The sequence below is a fragment of the Triturus cristatus genome, chromosome 7, assembly GCF_964204655.1.
Source record: "Triturus cristatus chromosome 7, aTriCri1.1, whole genome shotgun sequence".
Taxonomy (NCBI): Eukaryota; Metazoa; Chordata; class Amphibia; order Caudata; family Salamandridae; genus Triturus; species Triturus cristatus.
Genome location: NC_140590.1, coordinates 87,514,202 through 87,531,140, shown reverse-complemented (window position 1 = coordinate 87,531,140; position 16,939 = coordinate 87,514,202). Strand labels below are relative to the sequence as shown.

Below are 16,939 nucleotides of genomic sequence, written 5' to 3'. Positions count from 1 at the left end.
ACGCACTCCGCACTAGCACCACCCACTAGAAGCTGCTGGACGCTAGGACGTGAGGAGAGAGTTGCACCGACAGTGGACCGGCTTACTGGAAAGCCAGCAGTGCATCGGTGCATTAACTCGGAATCAGCGGAATTTGGAACTCGGTGAACCCAAGTGTAGCACTGGGCGCTGCCGTGAAAACACTGTGAGCCCGGGAGGCCACAGCGGGAGAAAAGCCCCGGGAGGAAAGTCCCAGAGGGCTGTTGAAAAAATAAAGAAGAGGCATTCGGAGGTTGTGCCTGAAATTGCCTACAACTGCCTGGCGCTGTGAGTCGGGGGAGACGAGGCAAGTGGGCAAGGATTTGAGAGAAGGAGGTGAAGGCTGGAGTGACCCCTCCGGAAAAGGAAAGGGGGACTAGAGAGGTTCCAAGGCCATCAATTAAAGAGTAAAATATAGAGACTTCAAGGCGAGCTGGCTGGCATGGCCGGATAACGGCACAACAGAGGTAAGTTTTAAGGACAATTTACAGTATCCCATTTGCCCCTCTAAGTATCCCATAAGTGTAAAATTTGGGTGGTTTGGGGGCAAGTTAAAAAGGAGGAAGCAGGAAGTTTAGCTGAACGTGGAAAGTTTTGCAAAACTGGAGTATATAATTCTATAGCAAAAAAGGGACATATTTGCTACTCTTGCTACTTCTAAAGGACAATGGCACCAAAAAGGAAACAAAAAACCCGTAAGGAGATCACGGAGCAAAACTGGGGAAGGAAAGAGTGCTCCGGGGAGATTATGGTCTCGGAAGAGAGCCAGGAGAGCCAAGCTAGCCCTAAAGAAGGGCTTGGAGCTGTGACTCAAAAGAGAAAAAGTAAGAAAGCAACTAAAAGGATCCTGCAAAAAACGAATGGAAATATGTTGGCTTCTAAATCTATAAAGGACTTTTTAGGAAAACACTATAAACAGTTAGACCTAGTAGCAAAGTCAATGGAAGCAGTACAACATAATGAGATTGACATGGTAGAACCCCCTGAAGAAATACTGGAGGCATCACTCTCGATAAATCATTTTCTTTTAAATGAGGAGGACCTAATAATAGCACCACGATTGTCTTCATCCCCTAAATTATTCTCGACGCAATTACAGGAATTAGAGACCTCAGGTCAAGTGGAGAACACTAGCCAAGGATCAAGAGCAGATTGGGGGGACGTACTACGTACATCAGGTCCACCACTAAAAGTAAGAAGAATTCAGACTCAACAGGAAATATCGAGTGCGGAAAGAACAGAGGACCCCGAGAGAAATAGCCGACAGGATCTAGACTTTTCCGCAACTCCTTCCTCCGTGTCAGATCCAGGTTCCTCGGGAGCAGTACCCTCAAGTAGCCCACCTTCCGGCAGCCTCGACTCTGCACTGTTAGTAGCAGAGAATCAAGATGGCCAGACGAGGGGAAGGGAAATTAGGGAGGGTACTGCTTGGAAGGAGATCTGTAAAGGAAAGCAAATTAACGTTGCACAACACAATATCAAATTATGCGAAACCAATTCAATGTAAATCACCTTGGTTTGTATAGTTCCAATAAGAAATAAGCTTCTTCAAATAACTAATGCTGATCTGAATTAAAGTTCCTGTAACCACTTATGCATATTTTCAATATAAAGATTTAGAAGCTGTAACTAGAATTCAGGAAAATGTATCGTCATCTTTGCCATCATCTTTGCAAATAATTAAAGTCTCTAAGCATAATAAGCCGTAAATTGCATGACATTCATTCGTAAATAACAATTTAACATTTGCCAGAGAACTGCACCAAAATACTCTTTGAAAAGGAACTTGAGACTCTCAAATGTTAATTTGGTAAAATAAACACTAACTGTGATGCTAAATTAGGTAGTTGCTGGCGTGCATATCTCTTGGGCAGGAAGACTTGAACTGTGAATATTAAATTGGAGAAAATACTTCCTACCGTAATTTGTTGACATTAGAAATGACCTACAGAACCCAGAGACTCACACTCGAAGGTCTAATGAATTCAGCAAAGTGAAAGCAAGGCTTAGGCAGAGGAAAAGCTCTGTGAACCGGAAAGCTCCAGACAAGAGCAAGGAATCCTTAATTACCCGCAAGTGCGTAAGGGTGGGGCTGCTATTTATAGCATAGCACATTGTACGGAAACAAAATCAGGACAAAAGATTATACGTGAATGCAAAAAATAGTGGGCTTTACAATGTTTTAGTTTTGGCAAGCAACACATTGACAAGCAACATTAGACAATGCGATATTTCAGCAGACCCAAACATCATGAAAATTAACCGTGTCATCCTGATTTTGTCAATAATGAAAACGCTTTGACCATGACTTTCAGCAGAAAAATAACCTACAAAATAAATGAGCACAATGAAAAAATAAATAATGCACAGTGAAAATGCACAAGCGCTATGATCTAGTCTTGCAATAAACATAACATGGCGCTGTGCTGCAAACATAACATGGCGACCAGCAGAATCATGACAGTCCTCCCCATCAAGATCAAAGCCACCCTCCCCCAAACATCATGCTGGGGAATGAGGGTGAGAGGCATGAAATTGCCGCAGTAGGCGTGGAGCATGAATAGCATCACGAGGTTCCCAAGAATCCTCTTCAGGACCATAACCCTTCCAAGACACCAAATACCACACTTGCCCATTCTTATATTTGCTATCTTTGATGCATTGAACTTCGTATTCTAATTGATCCCCCACTAATACGGGAGGTGGTCTTGCAGGCTGTTTGGTGAATCTTGATACTCTTGCGGGTTTAAGTAACGATATATGAAACACCGGGTGCACTTTCATGGAGGATGGTAATTGAAGTATAAAGGCTACTGGATTTACACATTCAGTAATAGTATACGGTCCAATGAACCGTGGATGAAAAGGACTTCGCTTCTTAAAATGCAAATTCCTCGTGGAGAGCCATACTTTGTCTCCAGGTTGATATGTTGGGCCTGGAGACCTTTTCTTGTCCGCAAATTTTTTATAAGCCACCTTACCTTTGGCTACATTTTGCTGTAAAGTTTTCAAGATAACTTCCATCTTTTTTAGTTTCGTGGCCACATGTGGAATTTGTACTTCCATTTGAGGTGTCAGTGGTAAAGACCGAGGCTGCCAACCTTGGGTGGCAAAAAATTGTGACATTTTGGTGGAGGTATGTAACGAGTTATTGTATGCGAATTCAGCTTTCCATAACATATCCACCCAAGAGGAATAAGTTTGATGCAAATAGCATCGAAGGTATTGTTTTAGAACCTGATTCACACGTTCAGCTTGTCCATCTGACTCAGGATGAAAGCTGGTGGATAAGTTACTTTGAATTGAATTGAGACCCTCTATCGGTGGTTATGGATTGTGGTAAACCATGTAATCGAACCACGTGAACTAAAAGCATATCCACCAGAGAGGCTGTGGTTGGCAATCCTTCACAAGCGATAAAATGCACCATTTTTGACAAGCGATCTACTACGACCAGAATGGCTGTTTTGTCTTTATCCTTTGGTAGATTAGTGATGAAGTCTAAGGAAATGTCTTCCCATACATGTGTAGGAGTTGGTAAAGGGAGTAATTTTCCTCTCTTGACTACATGTTCTGATTTGGCTCGTATGCAAATGTCACAACCCTGAACATAGGCTATGACGTCCGTTCTCCAACTAGGCCACCAAACATTTCTACGTACCATGTCTAGGGTTTTGGCACAACCCGGATGTCCAGCCAGAGGATGAGTATGGCACCATGACAGTACTTTGTGTTGTAATCGTTTCTGTGGGACATAAAGAAGGCGTCCTTGAAATGGGAGTCCGTCAATCATTTGTCTCTTTTGATCTAGAGTCTTCCAATTTAGTATCTTTTCCAATGGCATAATCTTTCTGATTTCAGCCAGAAATTCTCCTGACATTGTTATTCCGATTATGTGTTCTTGTGGGACTATGGATCTCACTTCTTGTTTGTCACATGGAGTCTGAATTTCCTCATAACGTGAAAGAGAGTCAGCTTTTTTATTTGCACTACCTGGACGATACGTTATGTGAAATTAAATTCTGCAAAGAACAAAGTCCATCGCAATTGTCGAGGAGTCAGAGCCTTAGCACAACGAAGAAATTGTAAGTTACGGTGATCTGTGTAAACCGTAACTGGATGGCACGCTCCCAACAAATAATGACGCCATTCTTTGAAGGCTAAACGAATTGCCAAAAGCTCTTTTTCTGCAATAGTATAGTTCTTTTCAGCAGGTAAATATTTTTTAGACAAAAAGGCTACTGGGTGCAATTGATTACTCTCATCTCGTTGTGACAAAATGGCTCCAATCGCAGTGTTGGAAGCATCCGCTTCGACAATGAAAGCTTTGGAAAGATCTGGATGTTTTGAGACAGGAGCTGTAATAAAGGCCTTTTTAAGATCTTGAAAAGCTTTCTCAGCATCTGGAGACCATTGGAATTTTCGTCCTTTTTGTAGGAGTCTTGTTAAAGGCGTTGCTCGGGCTGAGAACTCATGGATAAATCGCCGATAAAAATTGTTAAAACCTAAAAATCTTTGTATATCTTTCACAGATTGTGGTTGAGGCCAAGTTTGTATTGCCTGTACCTTTCGGTCTGCCATGGTGATTCCTTGTGGTGAGAGGATAAACCCCAAAAACTCTACTTGATTCACATGGAATTCACATTTTGACAATTTGCAATAAAGACCATGTTTTCTCAAGGTAGTTAAGATAGTTAAGACATGTTGTTCATGATCTTGTTCTGAGTTGGAGTATATTAGGATGTCGTCTATATAGACGATAACAAATTGGTCCAGAAATTCCCGTAAAACATCGTTTAGAAAAAATTGAAAAGCCGCCGGGGCATTACAAAGCCCGAACGGCATTACACAGTACTCAAAGAGGCCGTATCGAGTTCGAAAGGCTGTTTTCCACTCGTCTCCTGAACGAACACCAAATGGTAAGCGCCTCGTAAATCTAATTTAGTATATATCTTGGCAGTTCTAACCTCATCAAGGAGGACTGGAATAAGTGGTAATGGGTATCGATTTTTTACTGTGATGGAATTTAACGCTCTATAGTCGATACACGTGCGCAGATCTCCGTTACCTTTCGGCACAAAAAAAAGAGGAGATGCTGCAGGTGACTTAGAGGGTCTGATAAAACTGTTTTTAAGATATTTATCAAGATAAGCACGTAGATGATCACTTTCAGTTTCAGTGAGTGCATATATTCTGCCACATGGAATCTTTGCCCCTGGTTGTAAGTCGATTTCACAATCGTAAGGACGATGTGGAGGTAGGATTTCAGCACTAGCTTCACTAAAGACATCCTGAAAGGCTGCATATTGTTGAGGTAATGCAATATCTTGCTCAGCGGCTGTGGCAATAAGATGAGCTCCTAATACTGGTGACGGAACAACAGAATTCTCATCTTCTTGAGTCTTTTTTGGGACGAGACACTATTGGTGACACCAAGTAGAAGTAAATGACAGACGTCTTTTGGCCCAATCAATAGTGGGGTTATGCTCAGTGAGCCAAGGCATACCCAAAATAACCCCAAATTGTGGTGCATCAATTATGTCAAATTGTATTTCCTCAGAATGTTTCAGTTTTTCAGCTTGACAAATCATAGTAAAGATAATGGTAGAGTCCGTGATAGGCCCAGAAGAAAGGACTGACCCATCTACCGCATAGACTGATTCACACCTTGTCTTTTTTACTGTTGGAATCTGTAGTTTTGCACAATAATTGGAATCCATAAAATTTCCGGTAGCTCCGGAATCTACCATAACAACCACTTCTTGTTTGAAGAGACCAACTTTGATCAAATGCACATTTAAAGTTAAATGTGGAACACAAACTTGAAGCGTATTAGCTAAATATTGATCAGAGGAATCCAAAAGATCACTCGGGGAAGTCCCCTGTTTGTTCCTCGAGTAAATTAGTTTTCCTGTTTGGATGGAGTTGTTTCTAATCCTTTCTGACTTTTAAATCCCTTTGGTCGAGTGGGACATTCCCGAACAAAATGTCCTTTTTTCCACAATATAAGCACATTCCTAATCTTCGACGAGTGTCTTTTTCCTCTTGAGAGAGAGGTTTCCGAATACCACCAATTTCCATTGGCTCGCTTGAATCATTTTGAGCTGGATAGGTTCTTTCTCGGACACGTACTGTAGATCTGAATTCCATCTTTTTTTTATCTCCTTTTCTTTCATTTAGACGATGATCTAGCCGAAGTGTTAGTGCTATTAATTCAGAACAATCTCGGGGTTGGGGATCTATGGAGGCAAGTAAATCTTTTAAGTCGTCTTTAAGGCCTTGATAGAAAAGGGCCGACCTTTTTTCTTCGGGCCAATTTGTTTCAGAAATCAGTCTATTAAAATGCGTTAAATAATGGATAAGATCTTTATTTCCCTGTTTCAGTTCCAGAAGTTCTCTATCTGCTGAGCCCGTGATTGATCGTCTATCAAAAACCTTTTCAAATTCGTCTTTAAAGTTTCGCCAGTTATATAAAATGGGATCATCTGCATTCACCAAAGGCACTGCCCACATTGCAGCATCGCCACTCAAATATGAAATTAAAAATGCGATTCTTGATTGGGCGTTAGGAAACGACGCAGGTTTTACCATGACATGTAATTGAATCTGAGTTAAAAAGGTTTGAAACTTAGTTGAATCTCCTGAAAACCTCTCTGGAGAAGCCAATGGTACAGTAGAAGGAACTGTAACAGAGATGGTAGGTGTGATCGACTCTGAAGAAGCTCCACCACTACTTACTGAAGGAGTTGGAGCGGACTGAAGTTGAGTTTGTAAGTGAGCAACTTTATTTGCCAAAGTTGACGTTTTTAAACGCGCTGCAGATAAGTCTTTCTGCATGGTACCCAACATTTTACAAATATCATCCAAGGTAGCCATCTTGGCGGTACTGCTCAGGAGGAACGAAAAATCCGTGGGCGGGTAATTCTGTCAGATCCAGGTTCCTCGGGAACAGTACCCTCAAGTAGCCCACCTTCCGGCAGCCTCGACTCTGCACTGTTAGTAGCAGAGGATCAAGATGGCCAGACGAGGGGAAGGGAAGTTAGGGAGGGTACTGCTTGGAAGGAGATCTGTAAAGGAAAGCAAATTAACGTTGCACAACACAATATCAAATTATGCGAAACCAATCCAATGTAAATCACCTTGGTTTGTATAGTTCCAATAAGAAATAAGCTTCTTCAAATAACTAATGCTGATCTGAATTAAAGTTCCTGTAACCACTTATGCATATTTTCAATATAAAGATTCAGAAGCTGTAACTAGAATTCAGGAAAATGTATCGTCATCTTTGCCATCATCTTTGCAAATAATTAAAGGCTCTAAGTATGACATTCATTCGTAAATAACAATTTAACATTTGCCAGAGAACTGCACCAAAATACTCTTTGAAAAGGAACATGAGACTCACAAATGTTAATTTGGTAAAATCGGAAGCGCACGCTAAATAAACAGGGGCCGATTACGATCCTGGAAAAACCCGGTACAAACCGTGGGTCGGAGCTTTTTCTCCGTCCGACTCGTACCGGGTTGTAAAACTTTACAAACATGCAATTACGATTCGTACGGAAACACCATTCCCGTACGATTCGGAAAAAAGACCAACCGACAGAAAAATACATACAAATGTGATCCGGGACACCGCGGACGTGACGTCCGGACGGAGTTAGGCATGTTTTTACGTACCAGCAATTACGATTCGCACCGACTGCAGTCCGGATGGGAAAATTTTTACGGCACCTAAAAAGTGCCGGAAAAGCTAAGTACGCAGCGATGCGAGCTGATTAGGGGGCCCGGTACGCGCCGTACCCCCCCACCCCCGCCCCTCGTATGTTCGCGCCGTACCCCCAGCCCCCCCGCGGATGGGCGCGCCGTACCCCCAGCCCCCCGTATGTACGGAGTGTAACCCCCAGCCCCCCGTATGTACGGAGCGTACCCCCGTACCCCCCAGCCCCCCGTATGTATGCCCAAGTTTGAGGGGAATAGGAACAAAAGACTTGAGACAGGTGGGCTTTATAGAAAACAAAAATGGAAAGGAGATCACAAGAGTTCTATTTTACTCCGATCTGGTAAAATCGGCAATTGGGAACGCGGTGAGGGAGATAGAGCAGGAGGGTTTTCGCCTAATCCCAGAGAGGGAATTAAAGGGAAATGGTTATTTAGGCAGTAACTTTTTAGATTGTCATGCAGGCCTTGGAAAGCGACAAGTGAGGTTACTGGAGGAAAAAGAAGAAGGGGAAGCAATCTGAAGGTAGTAGTTAATAACTCAGCAATCGAGAATTCCTGGGGTAATTTGAGCCAAAGAAGTAGCCCCGCAGACCATCCCCAGTGGAATAAGGTTGATACAGATGAAGAGGGGGGTCTGAGTGAGGTGGAATAGGATGATGGGGAGTTGCATAGCCGTAACTTTCTATCTTGGAATATAAATGGCCTTGCAGATATAACAAAACAAGAATGTATAATTAGGTTAGCAAATAATGTGGAAATTATTTGTTTACAAGAAGCTTGGCTATGCGACGAGACCCCGATATTTGACGGGTTCCTCCAACTCCACTGACAAGCCAGGAAAAAAAGGTTTGGACGCCCGGCTGGGGGTATTATGACGCTACTGTCTACAAAAGTAACAAAGAATGTGGTTTTGCTAAAAGTAAAATGTAAATGGCTCTTGGTATGTAGACTACTGTTGCCGATAATGGATAAAAAGCATGAAAATGTAATTATTATAAATGTGTACATGCAATGGGATAATGTTGTAGAGTATGGAATTGAGATGGTGCATTTTAAAGAGGATATAGACACTTTATGTGGAAAGTACGAGTCGGATACATTTTTTATCATGGGTGATTTTAATCATAAATTGCATCCGAAGGGGATGGACCTTTGGACTAGGGAAATTTGGGATGCATATGTGTTAGAATGGGGAACCCCTGGTTGGCACAGGTAGGTACTTGTGACAAGCAGCGGTCCCTTCTTCTATTCAGGGCAAGAGAATTACCCCTTCAGAACAACCCCTGCTCACCCTATAGGTAGTGTGGCGCGAGCAGTCAGGACTAAACTTCAGGGCACTAAGTCAGTTAAGCATTTATGACGACACACAGTAAATCACAAAGATCCCCCACAAATGGACGGCAGGCATGAGTTGTATCAAAAATACGTATACTTTATATAAAAGCTTCTCTACTATGCAGGCTTAGTACAAGACCATAAATAACGGTTGCGAACTGGGAGCCACAAGATGATAATTAGGCACTTGTTCTTTTCTTCGATCGCATCGTGGTGCTCTTTCGAGTTTGTCCGGTCACGGTGATGCGCAGTGCACCCTAGGTACAGTGAGGCGGGGAAATCAGAACGTTGCGGACCCCGAGTCCGAGAGAGTGTTCACTGTACCTGGGAGCGTGCGGTGTGTTGGACAAGTCTTCGGTGGGGGGTGCAGGTTCTGCACCTCGAGGGTCTCCGGATCGAGAACCAGCGGGCGGCTTTTCGTAGACAGGCGCGGCCCCGGGCTTCTGACACAGACTGTGCGGGAGGTCACTTCAGGGGGGGCGGCGCGGTCAAAATCTTTCTGGGAGGCGAAGCGGGGCGGCCGGGTACGTTACAACGTACGGGCGGCCGTCCGAGGCTTGAACTCGCGTTCCGAGTAGAAATCCGGCAGGAGGGCGAGGGGGCACCAAGCACGCTCCAGTGGCAGGCAGGTGACAGGGAAGCGGGGCAGCCAGACCCGATGGATCAAGAGCGACTGGAGGCGGTCAGGCTTCTGGGTGTCACGGCCCTTGGAGAGAGCAAAGGTGCGCAGAGCACTCCGGCGGGAGAAAGCACACGGCTCGATTCTCAGACGAGCGGAGACACGGTGAACCCACTGGTCCTGGGGTTCAGTTCAGGGGGCAAGCTCGATCATGCCCTTGGAGATTGCTGTGAACACAAGTCTTTGAGTCAATAAATAAAGCAAGTCTTTTGTAGGTTTCTTCTCTCCCTTGGCAGCGAGGCAACCACTGCAGGCAAGTCCTCCAGACTTAGGAACAGCGTTTCCTCCTTCAGCTTCAGGTTCCTCCTCCTCAGGCAGAGCGTTCTTCTTGGTCACAAGCAGGATCTGATTTCTTAGGAGCATGGGCTCCTACATTTATACTCAGTTTCTTTTGTCTTTACAGGCCAGGGGGGCCTTTGCATAATCCTAGTCCAGTTCTTTTCAGTGAGGAGCACTTTGTTGTTGAGACTCTGGCTTCTTCTTTCAGCAGGCAGGGCAGAGACATCAGACGCTCCCCAGGGGGTGGAGCCAGCATTGTGGAGGCAGAGCACTGTCCCATTCAGAGTCAAGGTGCACTCCTCCCACCCATCCTGGTGTAATCTTCCTATTCACCACCTGGCAGCCCCAGCCTGTCTCCTGGAACTTCCCAGCCCTGTCACTCAAGCTACACACAAAGACGATAGCCCTCCCCTCCAGAGGTGGACTGAAATGGTAAGCAAGCAAATGCTAACTTTCTAAAAGCAAAAGATGTATTTTATTATTCTAAGTTCAGGCATACTAAACACGAATTTCTACCATGCTTCCTGAGCCTGCTAGGAGTATAGAGTGTTATAATCTAGCAGCCCATTCTGGCCTATGGAGAGCGGGTAGCCTTACAAAAATGAAAAACGAAAATGGCTGTAATTCACTATTAGGACATGCCACACACCTCAGGGGATGTCCTACCTTATCCTTACAATGCACCCTGCCCTAGGGCTTACCATAGGGGTGACTAACATGAAGGTAAGGGAAGGTTTAGGGACTGGCAAGTGGGGACACTTGCCCAGTCAGCATGACAGTACCAGACTGCATGCAGGTTCTGCAATGGCAGACCTTAGACACATTTTACCCCGCTGCTTCTGTGGGTGTCACAACCAGTGCTGCAAGCCCACTAGCAGCATTTGTATATATAAGCCCTTGGCACCCCTGGTGCACTCTACTAGGGACTGATAGTAAACCAAATAAGCCAAACATGGAAGTCAATTCACATAATACACTTTACCATAGGGAGAGCATATGCACCTTAGCACTGATCAGCAGTGGTAAGGTGCCCAGAGTCATAAAACAGCCAATACCAGGTCAGAAAAAATACAGGAGGAAGGCAAAAAGTTTAGGGATGACCCTGCAAAAAGGGCCAAGTCCAACACAACCCCCTTCCAGCCAAAACGCAGGGTAGACCAATCACCACCGTGATGGTCTTCCCTGCTTGGGGCGATAGAACAAGGACCTGGCCCGCAACTGCAGGGGCAGACTCCAGTTCTACGCCAATCTGAACCTATTGGAATCCCTCAGTCCATACTCTCAGGGCCCCACCAAGCCAATCCCTGGGGAACCCTTCTCCTCACCTGTGGACACCACCTGGGCAGCACCTAACCTTAACTGGCCCCCAGGTGTGTCCCAACAGACAGACAGCAAAATGCTACTGTGGCCACTGACAGTAGTCAGGGATGAGACCCAGGCAGTATGCCTCTCAGGGCTCTCAAACCTCTGTGACGCCAGGGCGCGGGGGGCAGTAGCCCCAGGTGCTTGGCACCTTTTGTCCATTCTCCCCCTTGTCAGGTCAGGTATGACATCCTGGCACTGACCCACCAGCCCCAGGCCTGTACCCGGCGGCTGGACGAAAGATTGGGGTGGCCTCTCCCACACCCGGTCCTCCCTCTTGGGGCTCTGTACCCTCCCACCTGGAGTGGTAACCCCTTCCAGAATTGCCAGGGCACCTGGGGCAGGTGTCCTGCGCAATTCGCCCATCAGTTCAGGGGTTCTATCCTGCAACTGGGCGTCCAGGTCAGGGGGGACACCCTGAACCTGGCCCTCCAACCTAGGGTCTAAACCCTTCAGTTGAGCCAGGGTCAGAGGCGAGGACTCCCTCCCTCTGCACCCCCTTCCAGAGTACTGCCCACTCCCAACTGGCGTGGTACCCCTAGAAGCAACATGGGTCAGGACACTGCTTACAGTGGTCCCACCCTCCAGGTCAGACAACACCTGAACCTGGCTTCCCAACCCTGGGTCCAACCCATGTGGTTGAACGCTCGCCTGGCGCACCAGGACTTCCCGGGGAGCACGCATGCCCCCCCTGAGGGTGACACATACCTCATGTGTCGTGTGACAGTCTGCCTGGCGCTGATCTCCCGACCCCTGTCAATCTGACAGTGCCTGAAGATCCCCCAGGACAGAAGTGGTGTCACCATGGTCCTTCACTGGTGACGCAGCCCTTCTGGCTGGCCCCTGACCCACTGGTTCTTCCACGGGGGACTCTTTCCCCCTCTCACCCCTCACTCTGGACTTCTGCACCCTCCCAACTGGAGCGGTACTGCCAGACACCAGAACCGAGGGAGGCCTGCTTACAGACCCTCCCCGTCCACTAGACACTAGGGGATCCCCCTCAACGGGCGTACCATCGGGACAGCCTAGGCTCCCCGCCTGGTGTTCCCTTAAAGAACCATCCAGGCTCTGAGACTGGGTTTCGGGCACCTGGGGGCACGCAGCCCCACACTCACTCCTTCTCCACTGAGACAGGATGTGAGCCCCTACACCCCTCCCACTACCAGGGGACCTAGCTGGGCTACTCTGCACCACTTCCACCACTCTGGGTTGGAAGATACCTTAGCCACTCCCCACGGGGTCACTCCCCAATGCCTTTCCAGACCCTCTGGAATCCACCAAAAGGTCTGCCTCCAATGTGGGCTCTCTGCGGTCAGAGAACTCACCCTCACACAGGTGTTGGCATAGCTCTGGAAAACAGGGACTTACAATATGCTCTCCCACAATTGGATCACACAGCCCCCTAGCAGGGTTAACCAAACTATCCTTCACCTTACCATCCAGTGCCTCACACACGTACTCCACATCACTCTCCTGAGACTGGCAAGACAGTATCTGACTGTCTCTGTCACACAACCCACACTCTTCTGGGCGGTCTTCACACTCACCCACCAGGACTTCAATTTGGGGGAACCCCTCTCCCTGCAACTCTCAGCTAGAGTCAGTAGAGTGTCCCTCCCTCCACAAGGACTATGAAACCCTGCGCCAGTTACCCTATTCCCTTCAGGGATACTGCGCACTACTGGAGCTACCTCATGCCCTTGAACCTCCTGGTGTATGTTAACCCCCTCCTTCAAGTCAGGCGCCACATCTCTGGGTGTGCGTACTACTCTCTCAGCACTATAAAATTCAATATTGCTGCCACCAGAGGGAAAGTTGTCTAAACTCTTGGCCTCGAGATCCAACTCCCTCATTCTTACTTCATGCTCCATGGCCAGCCTTTGTCTTTCCATTTCCATTCTCAGTTTTGCCATCATCCACTTCATGTGCTCTTGCAGCCCTCCTGTCGGCCATCTCCTCTGGCGACAGGCCTCTGCCAGGCTTAGAAGCACCTTCTGGGGGTGTCACCTCCAGCACATTCTCTGGGAACTTGGATTCGTACCAGGCCCTCAGCGCCTTTGTGTACTGCTCCTTGTTTTTCAATTTAGTTTGTTTAATTCTGTACTTGGAGAGGTATCCTTTCAAGACTTTACTTGTGCACTTCCTCAGTGCCTCCTGTTCCCAATCTATGTCATCAACTCCAGAGAGTATAGAGGATGCTCCGCCTCCATTGACTGAGCTAGGCATGGCTTCTTAAAGTGGAGATTCTTCTTTAGCAACAACTGTCAATCAATCTGTGGCTGCGTTATAGGTCTGCTCTCTCTACGTGGTGATCAATAATTCACTGTATGTAAATCATAAATGCAAATTCGAAATCCCCACTGCTGCCACCAATGTTAGAATGGGGAACCCCTGGTTGGCAAAGGTAGGTACTTGTGACAAGCAGCGGTCCCTTCTTTTATTCAGGGCAAGAGAATTACCCCTTCAGAACAACCCCTGCTCACCCTATAGGTAGTGTGGCGCGAGCAGTCAGGGCTAAACTTCAGGGCGCTAAGTCAGTTAAGCATTTATGACGACACACAGTAAATCACAAAGATCCCCCACAAATGGACGCCAGGCATGAGTTGTATCAAAAATACGTATACTTTATATAAAAGCTTCTCTACTATGCAGGCTTAGTACAAGACCATAAATAACGGTTGCGAACTGGGAGCCACAAGATGATAATTAGGCACTTGTTCTTTTCTTCGATCGCTTCGTGGTGCTCTTTCGAATTTGTCCGGTCACGGTGATGCGCAGTGCACCCTAGGTACAGTGAGGCGGGGAAATCAGAAGGTTGCGGACCCCGAGTGCGAGAGAGTGTTCACTGTACCTGGGAGCGTGCGGTGTGTTGGACGAGTCTTCGGTGGGGGGTGCAGGTTCTGCACCTCGAGGGTCTCCGGATCGAGAACCAGCGGGCGGCTTTTCGTAGACAGGCGCGGCCCCGGGCTTCTGACACAGACTGTGCGGGAGGTCACATCAGGGGGGGCGGCGCGGTCAAAATCTTTCTGGGTGGCGAAGCAGGGCGGCCGGGTACGTTACGACGTACGGGCGGCCGTCCGAGGCTTGAACTCACGTTCCGAGTAGAAATCCGGCGGAGGGCGGGAGGGCGAGGGGGCACCAAGCACGCTCCAGTAGCAGGCAGGTGACAGGGAAGCGGGCGGCCAGACCCGATGGATCAAGAGCGACTCAGGTAGAGCGGGGCTCTCGACGAGTGGGGGCGGCCAGGCTTCTGGGGGTCACGGCCCTTGGAGGGAGCGAGTGTGCGCAGAGCACTCCGGCGGGAGAAAGTACACGGCTCGATTCTCGGACGAGCGGAGACACGGTGAACCCACTGGTCCTGGGGTTCAGTTCAGGGGGCAAGCTCGATCAAGCCCTTGGAGATTGCTGTGAACACAAGTCTTTGAGTCAATAAATAAAGCAAGTCTTTTGTAGGTTTTTTCTCTCCCTTGGCAGCGAGGCAACCACTGCAGGCAAGTCCTCCAGACTTAGGAACAGCGTTTCCTCCTTCAGCTTCAGGTTCCTCCTCCTCAGGCAGAGCGTTCTTCTTGGTCACAAGCAGGATCTGATTTCTTAGGAGCAGGGCTCCTACATTTATACTCAGTTTCTTTTGTCTTTACAGGCCAGGGGGGCCTTTGCATAATCCTAGTCCAGTTCTTTTCAGTGAGGAGCACTTTGTTGTTGAGACTCTGGCTTCTTCTTTCAGCAGGCAGGGCAGAGATATCAGACGCTCCCCAGGGGGTGGAGCCAGCATTGTGGAGGCAGAGCACTGTCCCATTCAGAGTCAAGGTGCACTCCTCCCACCCATCCTGGTGTAATCTTCCTATTCACCACCTGGCAGCCCCAGCCTGTCTCCTGGAACTTCCCAGCCCTGTCACTCAAGCTACACACAAAGAAGATAGCCCTCCCCTCCAGAGGTGGACTGAAATGGTAAGCAAGCAAATGCTAACTTTCTTAAAGGAGCATTTGCAAACACAGGATATTAAAATAAACTTTACTAAAAGATGTATTTTATTATTCTGAGTTCAGGCATACTAAACACGTATTTCTACCATGCTTCCTGAGCCTGCTAGGATTATAGAGTGTTATAATCTAGCAGCCCATTCTGGCCTATGGAGAGCAGGTAGCCTTACAATAGTGAAAAACGAAAATGGCTGTAATTCACTATTAGGACATGCCACACACCTCAAGGCATGTCCTACCTAATCCTTACAATGCACCCTGGTGGTTAGTCTAAATATCGAGTTTTAAATTTCGACCTACAAGTATATCGAGTTGTTAATATCGTAGGTAAAGAATATCGAAGTCAAGAATATCGATGGACAGAATATCGACCCCAAGGTAAGAATTATCGAAGTTAATAATATCGAAGTCATTAATATAGATGTAAGTAATATCGTAATCAAAAATTTCGATGTCAATAATATCGATATTTTATTAGTGTAATGTATTTTAATATGTATTTTATTTGTATGTTAAAGATTATTGTAATGTATTTTAATACATTTAAAAATAAATGTTTAGAGATTAATAATTATTTAAAATATAATTTAGCGTTTTAGTATCAGAGCGGGTTGTGGGTTTATAGGGGAATAGGGTGGGAAGTAATTTAATCATAATTAATTAATTAATATGTATTGTTTAATTGGTATTTATGATTAATTAATTGTTAATTAATTACTAATTGTAAATTAAATATATTAATTGATTAATTAATTGTTAATTAATTATTAATTGTAAATTAATTTTATTAATTGTTTAATTATATAAGTTATAATTAGTTTAATATTAATATTTATTTATGGGTATTGTTAATTAATTAATTGTTAATTACTAATTAATTGGTGATTTATTTTTATTAAGTGATTAATTGATGATTAAATTAATTATGTGAATTTTTATGTGTTGTGGGTTTATAGGGGAATAGGGTGGGATGTAATTAAATTCAAATAATTACTGATAATATTTATTTATTTGTAATTAATAATAATTAATTGTTAATTAATTATTAATTGGTAATTAATTGTTATTAGTACGTTAAATATAGTAAATATAAATAATGTATTATTTCATGGTATTTGTTGTTATTGCTAATTAATGTATTGTTAATTAATAATTAATTTGTGAAAAATTGTAATTTGGTAGTTTATATGTATAAATTAGTAAATAATAAGTATATTAATTATAAAGAATATATTATTAATTGTAAATAATAGATAAACTGATATTTAAATGTATTGTGTATTTTGTATGTGTAGTGTGTTGTGTGTTAAAGGGGGAATAGTGTGGGTTGTAATTTAAAGTTATTTATTAAATTATTATTATTTTTAAAAAAAATTATAAAGCGCGTAGTCACCCGGAGGTATCCCAGCGCTAAGAACCCTACCTCTACAGGTCAGAGGGCCGGGAAAGGAGGGAGGTAAGGGAGGGGAGGGGGGGGGGGTAGGAGATCGGGGTTCCGGAAGAGCAAGTTGCTTTTAGGGAAAAAGGTGGGTTTTCAACCGCTTCCTGAAGCGTAGGTAATGT

General features: G+C 45.4%; 1 protein-coding gene across 5 annotated transcripts in view; it reads left to right on the top strand.

Annotated features, from left to right (window-relative positions):
- The window catches only part of LOC146808888 (phospholipase A2 inhibitor gamma subunit B-like), a 1,090,687-nt gene that overhangs the window by 1,035,118 nt on the left and 38,630 nt on the right, over positions 1–16,939 (top strand). The gene's annotated exons all lie outside the window — the stretch shown is intronic.